The sequence below is a fragment of the Myxine glutinosa genome, chromosome 6 (genome assembly GCF_964187855.1).
Source record: "Myxine glutinosa chromosome 6, kmMyxGlut1.1, whole genome shotgun sequence".
Lineage (NCBI taxonomy): Eukaryota > Metazoa > Chordata > Myxini > Myxiniformes > Myxinidae > Myxine > Myxine glutinosa.
This window is the reverse complement of record NC_136266.1, coordinates 146,914,699-146,933,147: the sequence shown is the minus strand read 5'-3', so window position 1 is coordinate 146,933,147 and position 18,449 is coordinate 146,914,699.

Genomic DNA, 18,449 nt, shown 5'->3' with positions numbered 1-18,449 from the left:
TGTTGTTAGGTAGTAAGAAGGCTGGAAACAACAATTGTTTTAATGAATCCTCAGCCATTTTAGATCAGTTGATGAATATGAAAATAATTAATAAATGTCAATACAAAGATATTTTATTAGATATTAAATAAGATGAGAAGCACAATTCTTAGTTTTAATTTCACAACGAGCGATTACACAGCTTCATTCCCTTACCCACTACAACTTGACCCCCTTACCTCATATGAGGCATCTTTATTGTCGATGGAAACTTATAATACCTTGTTTAATATCACAGAGAAAAACAACAAGTTTAGTTATAATCCAGGAAGTGGATATAAAACTATAACCGTTTCACCTGGAGCTTACGAGATTTCTCAAATATCTTCAGAAGTCTCTCGCCTTATGAAAGAAAAAGGTGATGAACCAAAAAATATTGTAATAGATATTCAAAAACACACTTCAAAATCAACTATTAAACTTAAAAATAATTATAAAGTTGATTTCATGATTGAAAATTCGTTTAGAGAGCTATTGGGTTTCTCTTCAAAAAAGATTGAAAATAACGGGACATTTTACAGTGATAATGTTATCCAAATATCCTCCGGTATAAATTCAGTATTAATTCATTGTGATTTGATTGATGGTGCTTATAACGATGGAATAAGAACAAATACAATATTTTCATTCAGTGCATACTCAACCCCGATTGGTTATAAATTTAATATGGAACCAAAAAATCTTGTCTATTTACCTGTGTCAGGAAAAACCATATACAGAGTAAATTTTAGGATAACCGACCAAGATAATCGTATGATATCCTTTAATGATGAAATTATATCCATCAGAATTCACCTACGTGAAGTTTTTCAATAAATAAATAATGGTTATTGTGAGAAAACACGAGTTGGGAAAATATAAAATAATTACAGGGGAGGGCATGTACCTTTCACCATACTATACAAGGTATGTGGGTAGAGGATACTATAAACCTAAGAGACAACGAGGTGTAGGTCATCAATTTCGAAATAAAGGAGATGGGATAATTGATACTCTAATGGGTATTGGTTCAACCATCCTTAAACATAAAGACCTAATTGGTTCAACTGCTTCTGCCGTGGGTTCAGTTGCGGGTGCTATAAAGAGTATAAAAGATGCTCAAAAGGAGTCTCATAAATTACAAGCAATCAAAGAAATAAAAAAAGGTAAAACTCAACTATCTTCACAAGAACGACAAAAAATCATTAAAATACTTGGGTCAGGGTTTCAACAATTTTAATGCTATATAAATACAAGTATGGAAGCGATTGATAGTATCTATGATTTGGATGATACGATTATCATTTCAAACTCCACTAAAAAGGAAGACTATTTTAAGGTAAATGCTATAACAGGAACAGACTGGAATTCAAACGGAACAAAAAGTTTTGAAATAAATAATCAACAAACTTACTTGAATATAGCTGATAGTTTCTTGCTGTGTAAATTTAAATTCACTAAGGCTGCGAATAATACTAATGCTACACTCGTAAATGATTTCTTCTGGAAAATGTTTGACAGTGTCCGCCTGTATATTGGAACACAAGAGGTTGAAGCGGTTGATTATGTCTCTGCTACATCTGAAATGATGAAATTTACACTATATTCGTTTGGTGATAGAATGGGTAAGGGAGCTGTTGAAGGTTTTATTCCTGATATGTCAACGGGTACAAACACAGACCCTGGTTATAGTCAAAGGAAGGCAATGTATAATGATGACACAAAACCAGAGAATAGTTTTACCGTAGCAGTACCTCTGAAAGGTATATTTGGATTTTGTGATTATGACAAAGTTTTGTATGGTCTTAAAATTAGATTTCAACTACAAAGGAATGATAATGTAAATAGGTTGCTTTTTGGGGCTGAAAATGCTTTTGGAGACAACAATAAATTTGTTATTAATGATTTGTGTTGGTATATCAGTGAATATACTCCTAATCTTAAAATGGAAGAGATGTTAAATGGAAGACTTAACTCAAAGAAACCGCTAAATGTATCATACCTTAAAAGAAGATGTCAACACGTTAAACTGGAACACACTACCTACACTTGGAATTTGGGTGTTCTTCAAGGAAAGCCACGATACCTCTGGCTCATTTTTAAAAAACCAGATGGAGAGGACGGTACTAATAAGAATAATGCCCTGAGTGATAATGCTAAGGTGAAACAACTTCGGGTTTCTCTTGATGGCACATTTTATCCGCGAGATAGATTGGAAATTGATTGGGAAAAAAATGATTATGCGGAAGCCTACAAGTCCTACCAAAAGGTGTGTGAAAGTAATGGTAATAATGATCCTATTTTGGATATGGTTGCGTTTCAAAAACTTTATACAATCTACGCAATTGACCTGAGTTCTCAAAAGGAAACTATAAAGTCTAATCGAGTGGATACTTCTCTATACATTGAAAGAGGGGAGAGTGAAGAGGTTAATGCATATTGTTTGCTTTTGGAGGAAACAGAATTACAGATTAATACAGATAATGGTGTTATGATTAATATCACATAGGTTTTTTCTCATAAATAAATGGTTGGGGTATATGTTAATCAAATCAATCTTAATAAATTAACATCTTGTATTCAAAATCAAAAGCCTTGTATTATTAATGTTAATACAATTCAAAGAAAAGGAGCTGTAAGAATTGATGTTTTACTCACACACACACAAGTAAAAACACTAAATGATGTTGGATCTCTTAAAATTAAAATGACGAAACCTATGTTAAAGAAATATTCAATAGACGAGTCAAGAGGAGGATTTCTCCCGTTTCTAATTCCTTTATTTGCTGGTTTAAGTGCGGCGGGAGCATTGACTGGTGGTATTTCAGCAGCGGTAAAAACTGCTAACGAAAGGAAGGCACAACTAAAAGCTCAAAAAGAATTGGAAAGACATAACAAGGAGTTGGAGAAACAAATTAGTGGAAGTGGTGTAATTGTAGATTTTGCTCAAAAACTTGAAAGTCTACCTGATAAAGCTAGATTGTTGGTTAGAGATATGCTTTCCTCTATCGCTCAAGCGGGTGTTAAACTAACTAAACGGGGTAATGGATTGTATCTTTCTCATAAATAAATGGATAAATGGTTTAAACAATTTGGAAAGAATACAACGTCAAATATAGAACTTACTAAGTATTGTAAAACACTAAAAATTGATAATGTGGTTATTTGTATGAGAGATGAATTAATACATATAAATAAGAATACAAAGAATATTATTATGAATTTAGACACACAGAATGGTTCTCATTGGGTTTGTATTCATAATAGTCAGGATAAATATTATTTTGATAGTTATGGTATGCCACCACCTGTTGAAGTAATACAATTCTTACAGAATGGTGTTTATCAAACATTTCAAGTTCAAGAAATTAATTCTAAATGTTGTGGTCAATTATGTTTATATGTATTATTTCAACTCAACAATAATGAAAATTTTTATGATACCATTTTTAATCTAATATAAATGACTTATGTTGGAAAAGATGGTTCTATCTTTGGAAAATCCTCTCAGGATATTGATTTATCAAATTATTATACAAAGGCACAGGCTGAACGACAAAATTATAGCGTAAGTAAAAATATTAATATGAAGAATACTTATAAATTAATCAATTATCCAAACCCTACAGATGCAAATGACTTAATTAGATTTAGTGATTTATCACAATATATATTTTTAAAGAAAACAGCACGTTTTGTTAAACAAGTAAAATTTACAACCACAACACCTGGTTATACTGCCCATACACCTTTCCTCATTGAATTTAACTACCTGCTTACAATTGAATTTTATAAAGAAGGACATATAGTTAATATGCGAATTAATAAATGGGGGTACGATATGCCTGATTTAGGGTATAATTGGTCTTTTTCAATAAACTTCGAAGACCTACATGATTTTAATCAGTCTCGTAAAGAAGAATATTATCCACTTGGTGAGGATAAGGATTTATGTGGAAGTACAATTAATAAACAACAAATACATGGTTTTAAGAAAAGAAAAATATATGATAGTATAGCGATGGTTAGCATGACAAAGAAGGAAGGTCATGAGATAAGGATAGAAAGCCAAGGAATACAAACCAATTTGGTAGTGGGAAGATGGGGTGGTATTACCTGTCATAATATTAATCTCACATATATTTCTGATACATAAATGGCAGGAAGAAGACTACAAGAGAATTATAATTTTTGTATTCAAGGATACCTACAAGAAAAGGGTGCTCGGTATTACATACCTTATGATTTGGAGCATATACATGGGAATTTTGTCATAAAAAACTGGCCTTATACTGATATTGTTAAACCCACAAATAGAGACTTGTTTAAAGTATTAAATAAAAATGAACTTCTCAAAGTTATGAAATATAAAACTCTTTTAGAAATCGTCAACAAATCTTATTGGTATCCTATTATGAGAAAAATAATTATAGATACAAGAATATCTCAAAATCCAGATGAGTATATGTATAATATTCTTTGGGGTTTAAACTCAAGGGTAGCAAGGGATGAGGAAGGAGTTGAAGAAGAGAAGGAGAAAAGAGAGAAAAGAGAGAAGGAGGAGAGGGAACAAAGAGAGAGGGAGGAGAGGGAGATGGAAATCAGAGCGATTCAAAAAAGAGTGGATGTATTACAGCAAGAAGATCAATCTCAACTCACCGAAGAGGAAAATAAAGAAAGAATGAATGCTGTGAAAATATTGATATCAAAAATTGCTAAGATAAATGAGGAAGGAGTTAAAGAAGAGAAGGAGGAAAGAGAGAAGGAGGAGAAGGAGGAAAGGGAGAAAAAGAAGAAGGAGGAAAGGGAGAAAAAGGAGGAGGAAAGGGAGAAAAAGGAGAGGGAGGAAAGGGAGAAAAAGGAGAGGGAGGAAAGGGAGAAAAGAGAGAAGGAAGAGAGGGAGAAAAAGGAGAAGGAGGAGAGGGAGGAAAGGGAGCAAAGAGAGAGGGAGGAAAAATATAAAAAGATGGAAATCAGTGAGATTCGTAAAAGATTGAGTGTATTACAGCAAATAAATCAATCTCAACGCACCGAAGAGGAAATTAAAGAATTAACAACTCTTATGAAGATAATGGTTTCAAAAATAACAATGTCAATGTCTTCAATTTCAGGGAGGAGATTTAAACGAGAAAGTGGTGAAGAAGAAGAAGAAGAAGGAAAGATTATGTGATTGATGATGTTGGTGTCATTGACTTTAGTTAGTTTTTATTTGTAAATAAATGGAGGAGAGAGTGAAGGCATTCCTTAGGATTCTTTATGTTTTAAAAATAAAGATTGAAATGTATATGTTGAAAACCAAAAAGGTTTTGATACTCTGTCGGAATTTTTCTGATAAATAAATATGAGTTATTGTCTCAAATGTAAAAAGAAAACTAAATCTAAAAATATCTCTTATGTTAAAGCTAAAAATAATAGAGTTTATCAAAAAGGAATTATGTCAAGTATGTGGCTCTAAAAAGTGCCAATTCATCTCTCCTAAAAGAGGAGGAGACATACAAAAGTTTCTGTCAGGAAGTAAATTTACAACAACTGGAATTCCAGGGGAATTACACCTTCCAGGGTATTCTTTCTGTGGTCCAGGAACAAACTTGGATAAAAGATTAGATGAGGCTGACAATCCTAAACCTTGGTCTAAACCTACAAATAGGGTTGACGAAGTGTGTATGAAGCATGATATTGCTTATGGGAAAACCACTACGTTGACTGAAAAACATAAAGCCGACAGCGAAATGTTGTATAATTTGTCTTTGATACAAAATCCAACGTTGAGAGAGAAAGTTGATAGGTTTATTGTGAGAAATTTGATAAATGCTAAATTGAAACTTGGTCTTGGTTATTCCTCAAAAAACTATTAGGCTCTAATGATGTCATCAAGACTGAGGAGCTTTTGGCTGAAGAATTACACAAACCTATAATCACAAAGTTTAAAAGAAGGAAGGTTTATTCTAAATACACCGACCACATATGGTCCGCTGATTTAATTGAATTGAATAATGACAGGGGATACAGGTATGCTTTAACCGTTATTGATTTGAGGAGTAGATTTGCCTGGGTTGTCCCTTTAAAAAATAAAAGGGGTGATACTTTAATGTTAGCCTTTAAGCTAATATTTGATCGGGATAAAAGGAAACCAAAGAAGTTATGGACTGATGAGGGAACAGAGTTCTATAACAAAATATTCATGAAATTTCTTAAGGGGAAGGGTATTAAATTATACAGCACCTTTAATGAAGGAAAAGCAGTTGTTATTGAGCGTTTTAATCGTACTTTGAAAGAGAGACTATATAAAAAATTCACACAACTCAGTTCTTAAAAATGGGTGTATTTAATTCAGGATATTGTAGATAATTACAATAATACAGTTCATTCATCAACAAAATCAAAACCATCGGAAACATTTACAAAATTAGAATATGAAAAGGAGATTAATTTGAGAAAGCCCAAGTTTAAAGTTGGTGATATTGTAAGAATATACAAATGGAAAAGTCATTTTGAGAAAGGTTATACACAAAAATGGACTCGTGAATTATTTAAAATCATTGATGTAATGGATACAGTCCCTTGGACCTACAAATTATATGATTTAAATGGAGAAGAAATCTTGGGTTCATTTTACTCGCAAGAATTACAAAAAACAAAGCTAATAATTCATTAAACAACATTTCTATTCACCCCACCCAGATTAGCTAATTTAATTCGTGGTAATAATAAAAAAAATTAAATAAATAAAAAATCATAAGCCACGCCCACACCGACCCCACCCACACAGACCCCACCCACACAGACCCCGCCCACACAGACCCCGCCCACACCCATCACCCCCCACCCCCCGTGCGTTCCCCCACCCTTGATCCCCCCTCATCCCACCCCCACCTTCCCCACACACACAGGGGGAGGGGAGGGGTGGGATGGGGGGAATCAAGGGTGGGGGAACACCTACTCCCTTCCTTCTAACCTTTATTCTTTTCTTGTAATTAATAATTAAATAATTCTGGACAAAGCATATATATATAAATAATATTTTAAACAAAATCTTTATATTTTTAAGACATTTTTCTTGAGGTATTACACATTTAACTTCTTCCCAGCACAAATCATCAATCTCTTCCCAACATAAGTCAAAGGTAGTTTCAACAGCAGCAGATATCTTTAGGTTTGGAATCTCTTTCTGTCAAAGGCAAGAGGGGTAAAACAAGGAGAGAAATAAATGAATGATATACCCTGAATCACCTCCCACAATGCACAGGGATATGGTGTACCTATTCGAAACGGTGTACCCACACATTGACACACACATGGCCAAAATACAATACATACACACATGCTTACCTCCAAAAAAATCAAGCTTAGCGTTCAGATCGTTGAGATGAAAATTAAGGATATCATAGGATGACAGGAAATAACCATTCCTATGGAGTCCAAAATCGTCCCACTCCAAGCTTTGGTCTTCGAGGCTGCAAACAAAATAAGGAGAAATTACTATGCTGAAGTAAGCTTGACAAAACATCACACACACGCACACACACACACACATACACACACATACACACACATACACATTCACACATACACACATACACACACACACACATACATACACACACACACATACACACATACACATACACACACACACATTCACAGATACATACACACACACACATACACACACACACACAAGAACACACACATACACATACACACACACATTCACAGATACATACACACACACACACATACACACACGAACACACACAAACACATACACACACGAACACACACACACACACTAAGGCAGTGTCGTTTAACACAAATGTATTAATATTTAGTATTGTTACAGACGCGGTTTTAGATGTTAGTTTACCGAGCGGTTTGGTATTACCGCGTCCGAACAGTTACTCCCCGATTAGAACCCGATCCCGCCCGATTCCACTCGAACGTTGGCCGAATCGCGCTACGCTAAATCAATGAAGGAAAGGACACAACGGCTGGGATAAATGCAACGACACAAGGGGTACAGTTCTCAAGACCTCCGGAGGAGGATATAATTGGTGATGCAGAAACGGGTAGATTACACGGTAAGAGGTAAAGCACAGAAAAGATGGGCACTCAGACACAGTCTTATCTTATCCCCGACAGACCACAGACAAACGGGACAAGACTGACTTACACAGGGATTGATGGCAAGGAAGGACAGGCAGTCGATAGCACAAGGTGCACCTTGGCTCAGGGGCAGAATCAAACGCGGTCCGGTCCAGAGATGCGGGGAGGTATTTCAGCGCTCGGAGGTGGCGTCTTCTCTCTGCAAGCTGAGGAGCGCATCTCACGTCACCTCCCTCTTCCTGCGCATGCTCAGCGGGGAGTCACACGCCCTCGGCTCGTTGGCCCCGCCCCAGATGGGATCGGTCCGCCGCTTCTATTGGGTGCGGGGGGTTACCGGGCTCCGCCCTTGACGAGGAGCTGACAGCGAGCCCCTGCGTGGTAACCCCGTCGGAGCACATGTTCAATGGCGGCTAACCAAGCCAGAGTGAGGACGCACACTCCCCACGCCGCCGCCGCTGTTGTTGTTGTTGTTGTTGTACCATGAGGAAGAGCTGCGGGGAGGTATTGGGAGGTCCTAAACTTTCTAACGGTGCCATACAATCACATTCTGGTGCAACGAAGAGTCAGAATTAATGGAAACGAGTCCTTAACTGACATAGACTAAGAATAACTAGCAAGATGTCCTATAGTTGTCTACGTGAGATGCGGTGGACCTGGATGCGACATTTAATGGGGGAAATAGGGGAAGGTCGGGTCTACAGAGTGTTGTTTACAGAAAATGGGACTAGGGAATGGGGGATTGGGGATAGTTGGGAAATATTGGGGAAATAGGGGAATATTTACAAGCGGATATGGATGGGTCCAAATCCCATATCCGCAACATTGCACCCTTCTCTACCTCGGGGCGTTCCAACCCGATAAATTTTTACCTACGTTAGTGTGGCACTCAGATGTAGTTCCCTCTACTATTAACTCAACCCTGAGTGCGACAGTTTTACAGATGTTCACAAATGAGTAAATATGTCCCCCTGCGACGTTGCACCCTTCTCCTCACAGAAACACACCCACAGGATAACCGAATCGCGGAAAGAATCCTCAAACTAAACATACAGCCGGTAGGGAGCATCATTTATACAAGACTGATATTTACACTACGAGCCAGGACCTGTTCTTTGAGGAACACATGCAGATGTTATGCATAGAGAGAGAGCACGCATGCCAGCATCGATACACCAACCCACGAGTGCTCTGTGGCCCTACGGCCTTTAATAATGTGCAGAGCACCCCATCCAAGCACCAAAAGCACCACCCCATCATGTACAGTCAGCATCATCCGGTGCACCAATAAAGTGTTCAACAATAATGCACAATCAAGTGTCCATGGTCACTGGTGGTGTCGCAGCCGGCCGATGTTCTGCCGCTGGTCTTGCCTTCATGTGGTGTACTTGGCCTTCTGGCTTCTTTAAAGATAAAGAAAGGCGCCAACCGCGTCCATTTCTAAATTGTGGCCGTCAGGGGGCCAACTAAAAGTGGTTCACCTGTATGGCATAGGTGCCACGTTGACCCATAGGTCCATCCACGGGTGGTGCTTGCCCGCAGAAGAACTGCGGTCCATGGTGGGCGGCCACAAAAATTGCGGTCCATATGGTGTATCGATCCAGGCAGCAAGCAGCGAAAGTACAGGCCCACAACTGCGGAGCCAGCACCTCTCTCTCCTCTCTCTCTGCCCCAAAGCCAGATCCTCGGAGGTGGGAGACAAAAGAAGACAATTGAGTAAGGTGGTAAGGGCGCAAAAGTGCACGCAATACAAGGTAATGCACACTGGGGGCACATGGGAACCAGGTGAGACAGGTACGTTCCTACCGTACGCCCCCCCCACCAGGTAACCTACATTGCCCCTCCCTTACCCCTTACGGTATCCACAAAACACAACACTACCCATAAACATCTACTTTACACATCAACCAACGTCCCTACTGTCTTCCCCGTTCCTCCCATATACCAAATTCGTCTTCTCTCCCTCCTAACCAATCAAATTTGCCATTTCCAACTCTCATCAAAATTTGCCATCTCCAACTCAACATCAAAATTTGCCATCACCAATTCATCATCAGTCCCTCCGAAGGAGGGAGAGATGGAATCACCCCAATGTCTCATCCACGTCGTGATGCGTCTCACAAATCCAACAGCAATTCTCATTTCCTGCAACACAAAACAAAGAAACACAGGTGTGGAGTCATCATCATCACCTCAGGTAAGTGGCTGCGTATGGTGCGACAGGTTCGTCATTCTTAACTATTTCCTAAATGACTTTAACAAGTTTACATTACCTGGGGTCTTTCCCTGCCAATCCATTGGCCAACCTACACTATGGGTTCTAAAAACCAATTCCCATTGACCAAACTGTGGTGCTTCTCAATTTGGGGTCTCACTCCCCCGATTCATCTCCCGGTGCCCTCGCACAATTTCTGGGCTGTGACGTGTAGCTCTCCCAGCAGGTCTACCCACCTGCACACCTCCACCACTGTAGTTGCCACCCGAGCTTACCTGCTCCTCACCCTAACCTAACTAACTGGGGAAGGCCCTCTCGCACTCTCACCCCCTCAGTGCCCTCTCTGGCACGGGCTGCCCGATCCACACCCGGGATCCTCAGGCACCCACTGACACTAACGGCTCCCAGAGCCCACCTGCGGCCTCACCTGGCCGACATCCTCACAGTGGTGGAGTGCCCAAACCAACTACTGTACACTCACTAACAGGCTACACGCCCAGCCATTTCCACAACACTAATGCACCCATCCAAAGACCATTCTTTCACCCGCACCACAAATGCCAATATCCAACCACAATTTACCTATACCCTCTACCTAACACTTACACTACCCGCCCCGGGTACTCGTGAAAGGGGTCCACTCTTCCCCCATCCACACCTTCGCACCATGCACACCACTCCGTACCACTTACTCCAACTCTCTCCACACCACTCGTTCTCTGCTCCATATATTCCACACACCTGTACTTGCACACCTGTGCTCTCACACCTGGTGCCACCTGCACCCTTCTCTCCCCCAAGCGCATTCACGCTGATCCACAACACTCACTACTCATACCCTGCTCCACACACCTGTTCAGTTGCACACCTGTGCAATCACACCTGTTCAATTCTCAACCACACGGCATCATCTCATCTAACTACTCCCCTCTGAAACTTACGCTTCCCAGTCGCCCCTTTAAACTATTGCGCTCCCTCGTCATTATAATCCACACTAATCTACCTGCGTCCCCACTACAGGTATCCTTGTCACTAACTAATCTTAACGTTACCTAATTTCATCTTCTAGGGCCCTATCAATATCCTAACCCACCCGGGCTAGTTTTCACTGCCATACACCCCATAAACTATAGCTCCTTTGCCCCCACGTTTGTGAGGGATGACAGAGTTGCCATCCCACCACATCGGGCATCTCCCACTACCAATTTTGCACATCAAATTTCAACAAAGCAAAAATTTGCCAATCACTACTCATCATCTGCCAATCATCACTGCCAATCCTTTGCCAATCATCAAATTTTGTTTTTTTTCCTAATTTTGGGTCCAAAACACTAACCTCATCACACAGTCTACTTACTAATGCCTCTCGGTGCGCCAATTCACGTCTACAGCCCGGCTCCGTACAGCCAAGCCATGATTGCGGGTTCTTTGGTGCCGGCGGCTGGATGCGTCCGGCACTCGGTGCAGGGACGGGGGCGTAGCCGGGCCGAGATCCCACGCACCACCTCGGCGTGGAGCCATCCAATGTCCCGATCTCGACCTGCCGGCATGTCTCAATAGAAAGTGGTCGCCATGACGACCCTTCCTATCGGGCTGCCCGCTCCGCCTAATGGAGCACGGACGCGGCCGTTCAAAGCGCGGCCCGGCGTGGATCGCGTACGGCGGTTCTTTCGAAACCGCCGTGGTTCGGATCCCCGCTGGTCCTTGCGGCACGCGAAGCTGCCCGACGCGCACCGAGGGCCCGATTCGGCTATAAGTCGTTCTAACCTCTAACCCGGTTACCGTCGATGCCTCACCTGCATGCTTACACCCCGCAGCCCGTTCCTTGCTCACACATCCAGCCGTTTCCATGCTCCTCGTCGTACCTTCTCTAACACACCCAGGTACACTCATTCCGCTCACCGACTTGGTCACACACCTGACCACCGAACACCTTGGCACACATTCGTCGCTCGCACACCTCACCAACACACCTCTTCGCGCCCCTTCCTCGGTCACCTCCTCTGTGACAATCACAGGTGTGCTTCCACTCGCACACCCAACCACGTGCCTCACGACCAATTCCAGCGTGCATTCCCACACACGCTCTACCATTCCAGGTGTGCTTCCTTCCATTCCAGGTGTACATCCTCGCTCACCTGTCACAACCAACTCACGCTCCGTGTCACTCTTACTACTCTCACCTCCACTCTTGACAGCGCACTCACCCTTACTCTTGACAGCGCACTCTTTCCTCATGCACCCGTCCGTTACACACCTTTCTCGCGCACACTCTCCCGTTACACCCTCTGTAACACTCACCACAGGTGTACACTCTTCCTTACTTTTGACAGCGCACTCTTTCCCCATGCACCTGTCCGTCACACATCTTTCTCGCACACCCTCTCCCGTTACATCCTCCGTAACACTCACCACAGGTGTGCATTCTCCCTTTACACCCTCCGTAACACTCCTCACTACGCGCTTCCATGTGCTCCCTCGCACACGCGCTACGACCGACTCACTCTCGACAGCACCCTCACTCCTTGGCACGCACTTTTTCCTCACACACCCCAGAGTCGGACTTTCTCGCACACCTCCTTTTTCGCACACCAGACCTGTCGCACACTTCACCAACGGCCTCTCACGAACACCCGGGTCCATCTCGACCCCCAAGCTTCTTAAATCACCTGGCGCATCATACGCACGACCATATTGGTCACCACTTACACCGGGTCCTCTTCCTCTTCGCTTCTCCTCCATCACCTGCGAATCCCTCATCCGGTTAATGAGCACATCATCACGATCCGAACACAGACTTTGGACCAATTCTTTTATCTCCTCTTTTATCTCTTTCTTATCCCCTCTCCGTCGCTTCTTAATTTCGCTCACCCCTTCTTCCACTTCTTCTAATTTCTGCTTCACCTCTTTTATTTCCCGGTGCGTCTCCTCAAGTTCGTCCTCTAAGGCTACCTTGACCGTTTCCATGTGCGTCCTCACCTGCCGGTCCTTCGTCTCCATTACCTCTGTCACCTCGTCCAACCTCGTTGTCAGTCCCTCACGTACCATCTGACATTGCCTCTGTGTCGCTATTAAGTAATTTTTAGGTCATTTTGTGTCGCTTTTAACCCTCCTATTACCGCTGTGTTCTTCTTTACCTGGCCCGTTAGTTCTTTTTGTCCCTCCGTCAGCTGTTCCACTCCCAGCGTCAACTCCTCTATACCACCTTGCAATTTTACAGTCCCCTTTCTCACCTCCTTCTCCATGCGCTCCTTACAGTGCCTCACCTCCTCGCACACTCCTCCGACCTCCTCACTCACACCTCTTCTGATCTCCTCTCCCATCACTTGCATCTCCTGCCCAGATGCCACCCTCATCTGCTCCATTTCCTCCCTGTGAGCATCCAATTTAGTTTCTACCCCCATTCTAACCCCCTCTATCTGCTGCCCCATTTGTTTAACTTCCCTTTCCACTTGGTCCCTCATGTCCCTCAATTTGCCTTCCATACTGTTTTCTAACCCCTCTAACCCATTTTGCATCCCTTCCATTTGATTCTCTTGAGCGGCCATTCTGTTTTCTACCCCCATTAACCCCTCCTGTATTTCCCCTAATCTATTGTCTAATCCCTATATTCTACTCCCTAACCCTCCGATCTGGGCCCCCATCCTTTGTTCTAACCGTTGGCTATTGGCCCCCATGTCCTCCCTCAATTTCTCGCTATTGGACCCCATGTCCTCCCTCAATTTCTCGCTATTGGACCCCATTACCCCCAATTGCTCACTCTGCAGTTTGAGGGACGCCTGCATTTGCGCCATAAATTGCTCCATGAGGGCCTGCATTTGGGCCATCCCTCCCACTTGTGCAGCGGGTGCGGCCGCCGCAGCCATGTGCGAGGCGCCATTTTGCGAACCTGCCGCCCTCACTGCTTCGCTCTCCTCTTGTCCCTCAATTTGGTCCTGGATCGACCCTGCCTCACTCTCCTCTACCGGAACCCAGCCGTCTTGATCCGCCATAGCGCGACTTTCAAAATTCGGGGTTTTATTTTTGTAAAACAAAATCAAATTTCGCCGTTAATAATTTCGAGTGTGTGAAGCGCGCTTCAGGTCCAATCCCACTTCCCGACACCAATTGTTACAGACGCGGTTTTAGATGTTAGTTTACCGAGCGGTTTGGTATTACCGCGTCCGAACAGTTACTCCCCGATTAGAACCCGATCCCGCCCGATTCCACTCGAACGTTGGCCGAATCGCGCTACGCTAAATCAATGAAGGAAAGGACACAACGGCTGGGATAAATGCAATGACACAAGGGGTACAGTTCTCAAGACCTCCGGAGGAGGATATAATTGGTGATGCAGAAACGGGTAGATTACACGGTAAGAGGTAAAGCACAGAAAAGATGGGCACTTAGACACAGTCTTATCTTATCCCCGACAGACCACAGACAAAGGGGACAAGACTGACTTACACAGGGATTGATGGCAAGGAAGGACAGGCAGTCGATAGCACAAGGTGCACCTTGGCTCAGGGGCAGAATCAAACGCGGTCCGGTCCAGAGATGCGGGGAGGTATTTCAGCGCTCGGAGGTGGCGTCTTCTCTCTGCAAGCTGAGGAGCGCATCTCACGTCACCTCCCTCTTCCTGCGCATGCTCAGCGGGGAGTCACACGCCCTCGGCTCGTTGGCCCCGCCCCAGATGGGATCGGTCCGCCGCTTCTATTGGGTGCGGGGGGTTACCGGGCTCTGCCCTTGACGAGGAGCTGACAGCGAGCCCCTGCGTGGTAACCCCGTCGGAGCACATGTTCAATGGCGGCTAACCAAGCCGGAGTGAGGACGCACACTCCCCGCGCCGCCGCCGCTGTTTTTTTTTTTTTTTTTTTTTTTTTTTTTTTTGTATACAAGGTCGAGGCTCGTGAAAGAGCGAACATTAATCACACAGAAAGACAAACCGACACATAAAACATATAACATAGGGAGCGGTAGACAAGATGGGGAGAGAGGGGGAAGGACACAAACACAACATTTGAGAGCAGGGACCGAGAGACATGGAGACATCGAGAGATCTGAGAGAGGGCGAGGGCTTTAGGGGGGGGGGGGCGTGGGAAGGGGGCGGTGGGAGAGGTATAAAACATATGGACACTGCCAGGACTTCCAGGAAAGAAGTTGGAATTTCAAACAAGGTGGATCTGGGGTGAATTAGCGGGGGTAGAAAAGATCAAGGTTTTGGATGGCGGAAGATAAGAGATGGTGGTGAACAGCTGTTTTAAAGACCTGGAGGGAGGAGTGGGATTGAAGGGAGTGAGGGAGTTTGTTCCAGAGGCGGGAGAAAAGAGGAATGAAAGAGTGAAGGTGAGCAGAGAGCCGAGATTTCGGCAGTTTAACCATCAGAGGGTTGCTGGCAGATCTTGTGCGACCTGTAGGAATATTTGGGGGACAGAGCACAGAGAGAGCTGGGGGTGCAAGGCCGGAGAGGAGTCGGTAGAAGACAGAAAGACCACCTACCTGCCTGCGGTGAGTGAGTGAAAGGCCCTCAGAGATAGCTTCATCGCGGGAGATTCCAATAATTCTGAAAGCTTTGGTTTCAACAGCGTGAAGCCGAGCTAGGTGTGAGGCAGGAGCACCGGCCCATAGGGGAGAACAGTATTCCATTGAGCTGCGGATGAAAGCCTTGTATGTGGTGAGGAGCTCAGGTGTGCCGAGGAAGGACTTCGCACGACGGAGGATGCCCAGTCGGCGACTGGCTTTGGAGGCCAGCTTGGAAATGTGGTTTTCCCAAGAAAGATCATGGCAGATAGTGAGACCCAAAATCTTGAGCGACAGAACTTCTTGGAGAGGATTGTTGAGAAAGTAGATGGGAGGGTTGTCCAGTCGATCTTTTCGGAGAGACATAGTAAGAGTGTGAGATTTGTCAGGATTGAAAGACATGTTCCACTTGTTTGACCAGTCTGTGATTTTGTCCAGGTCTTCAGAGAGTGAGGAGGCAGCAGACTGCCGATCTGAGGGAAGAGGAATGGAGCGGCAGAGAGTGGAGTCATCAGCAAAGAGATAGAGAGGATGGCAAGGAAGGACAGGCAGTCGATAGCACAAGGTGCACCTTGGCTCAGGGGCAGAATCAAACGCGGTCCGGTCCAGAGATGCGGGGAGGTATTTCAGCGCTCGGAGGTGGCGTCTTCTCTCTGCAAGCTGAGGAGCGCATCTCACGTCACCTCCCTCTTCCCGTCACCTCCCTCCCTCTTCCTGCGTTGTTGTTGTTGTTGTTGTTGTACCATGAGGAAGAGCTGCGGGGAGGTATTGGGAGGTCCTAAACTTTCTAACGGTGCCATACAATCACATTCTGGTGCAACGAAGAGTCAGAATTAATGGAAACGAGGCCTTAACTGACATAGACTAAGAATAACTAGCAAGATGTCCTATAGTTGTCTACGTGAGATGCGGTGGACCTGGATGCGACATTTAATGGAGGAAATAGGGGAAGGTCGGGTCTACAGAGTGTTGTTTACAGAAAATGGGACTAGGGAATGGGGGATTGGGGATAGTTGGGAAGTATTGGGGAAATAGGGGAATATTTACAAGTGGATATGGATGGATCCAAATCCCATATCCGCAACAGTATCTTACCTTGCATATGAATCTTCCAAGAACGGTGAAACAGGCAAATGGTTTAAATGCTCATTCGCCTCGTTGTAAATCTCTTTCGGAAAAACTTCATTTTCTGCCAAGACCAGGTCATTTTCAAAACCGTGTGTCAAGGCGTGTGTGAAAACAGGAAACGAAACAATGAAAACTTTCTGGGAAGTTATCCAAGTCAGTGAAACAACGTCATTTCTCAAAAGCGAATAATTAATTTAAAAAAGGTTTGAGTATGGTGATGGAAGTTGGAGGAGAATTAAATTATTTCCCACACATAAACAAATATTTGTAGGGTCGTTGTGTGAGTGGGTCAAAGATGATTCACCAGATGATATTAAGAGTAAAAGGTTAAAAGGTCCATAAGGTCAGAAGGATCACAGGTTCACACAGAAGGACCATTGTTTAAGTGGTCTAATGAATAAGGATAACATGTCAAAAGGTTAGAAGGTTCGTAAAGAACAGGGTGAGAGAAATAGAGGTGTTTAGGGGCAATGAGGGAGGGGAAAAATTAACATGTAAGTCAATGGGAAAATGAGAGTGTCCCAGAAGCAACATATATACACTACTACTATCACAAGGGCGAAAAGTGTTTTTTCAACACTAACACAAGTGCGAAAAGTGGTTTTCCACACCAATACAAGTGCAAAAGTGGTTTCCTGCACCAAAACAAATGCGAAAAGTGTTTTTTCAACACTAACACAAGTGCGAAAAGTGGTTTTTCAACACTATCACAAGTGCAAAAAGTGTTTTTTCCACACTAATACAAGTGCAAAAGTGGTTTTTCAACACTAACACAAGTGCGAAAAGTGGTTTTTCCACACTAATACAAGGGAAAAAGTGGTTTCCTGCACCAACGCAAGTGCGAAAAGTGGTTTTTCAACACTAACACAAGTGCGAAAAGTGGTTTTTCAACACTATCACAAGTGCAAAAAGAGTTTTTTCCACACTAATACAAGTGCAAAAGTGGTTTCCTGCACCAACACATGTGCGAAAAGTGGTTTTTCAACACTAACACAAGTGCGAAAAGTGGTTTTTCAACACTAACACAAGTGCGAAAAGTGGTTTTTCCACACTAATACAAGTGCAAAAGTGGTTTCCTACACCAACACAAGTGCGAAAAGTGGTTTTTCAACATTAACACAAGTGCGAAAAGTGATTTATCAACACTAACACAAGTGCGAAAAATGGTTTTTCAACACTATCACAAGTGCAAAAGTGGTTTCCTGCACCAACACAAGTGCGAAATTTGGTTTTTCAACACTAACACAAGTGCGAAAAGTGGTTTTTCAACACTATCACAAGTGCAAAAAGTGTTTTTTCCACACTAATACAAGTGCAAAAGTGGTTTCCTGCACCAACACATGTGCGAAAAGTAGTTTTTCAACACTAACACAAGTGCAAAAAGTGGTTTTTCAACACTATCACAAGTGAAAAAAGTGTTTTTTCCACACTAATACAAGTGCAAAAGTGGTTTCCTGCACCAACACAAGTGCGAAAAGTGGTTTTTCAA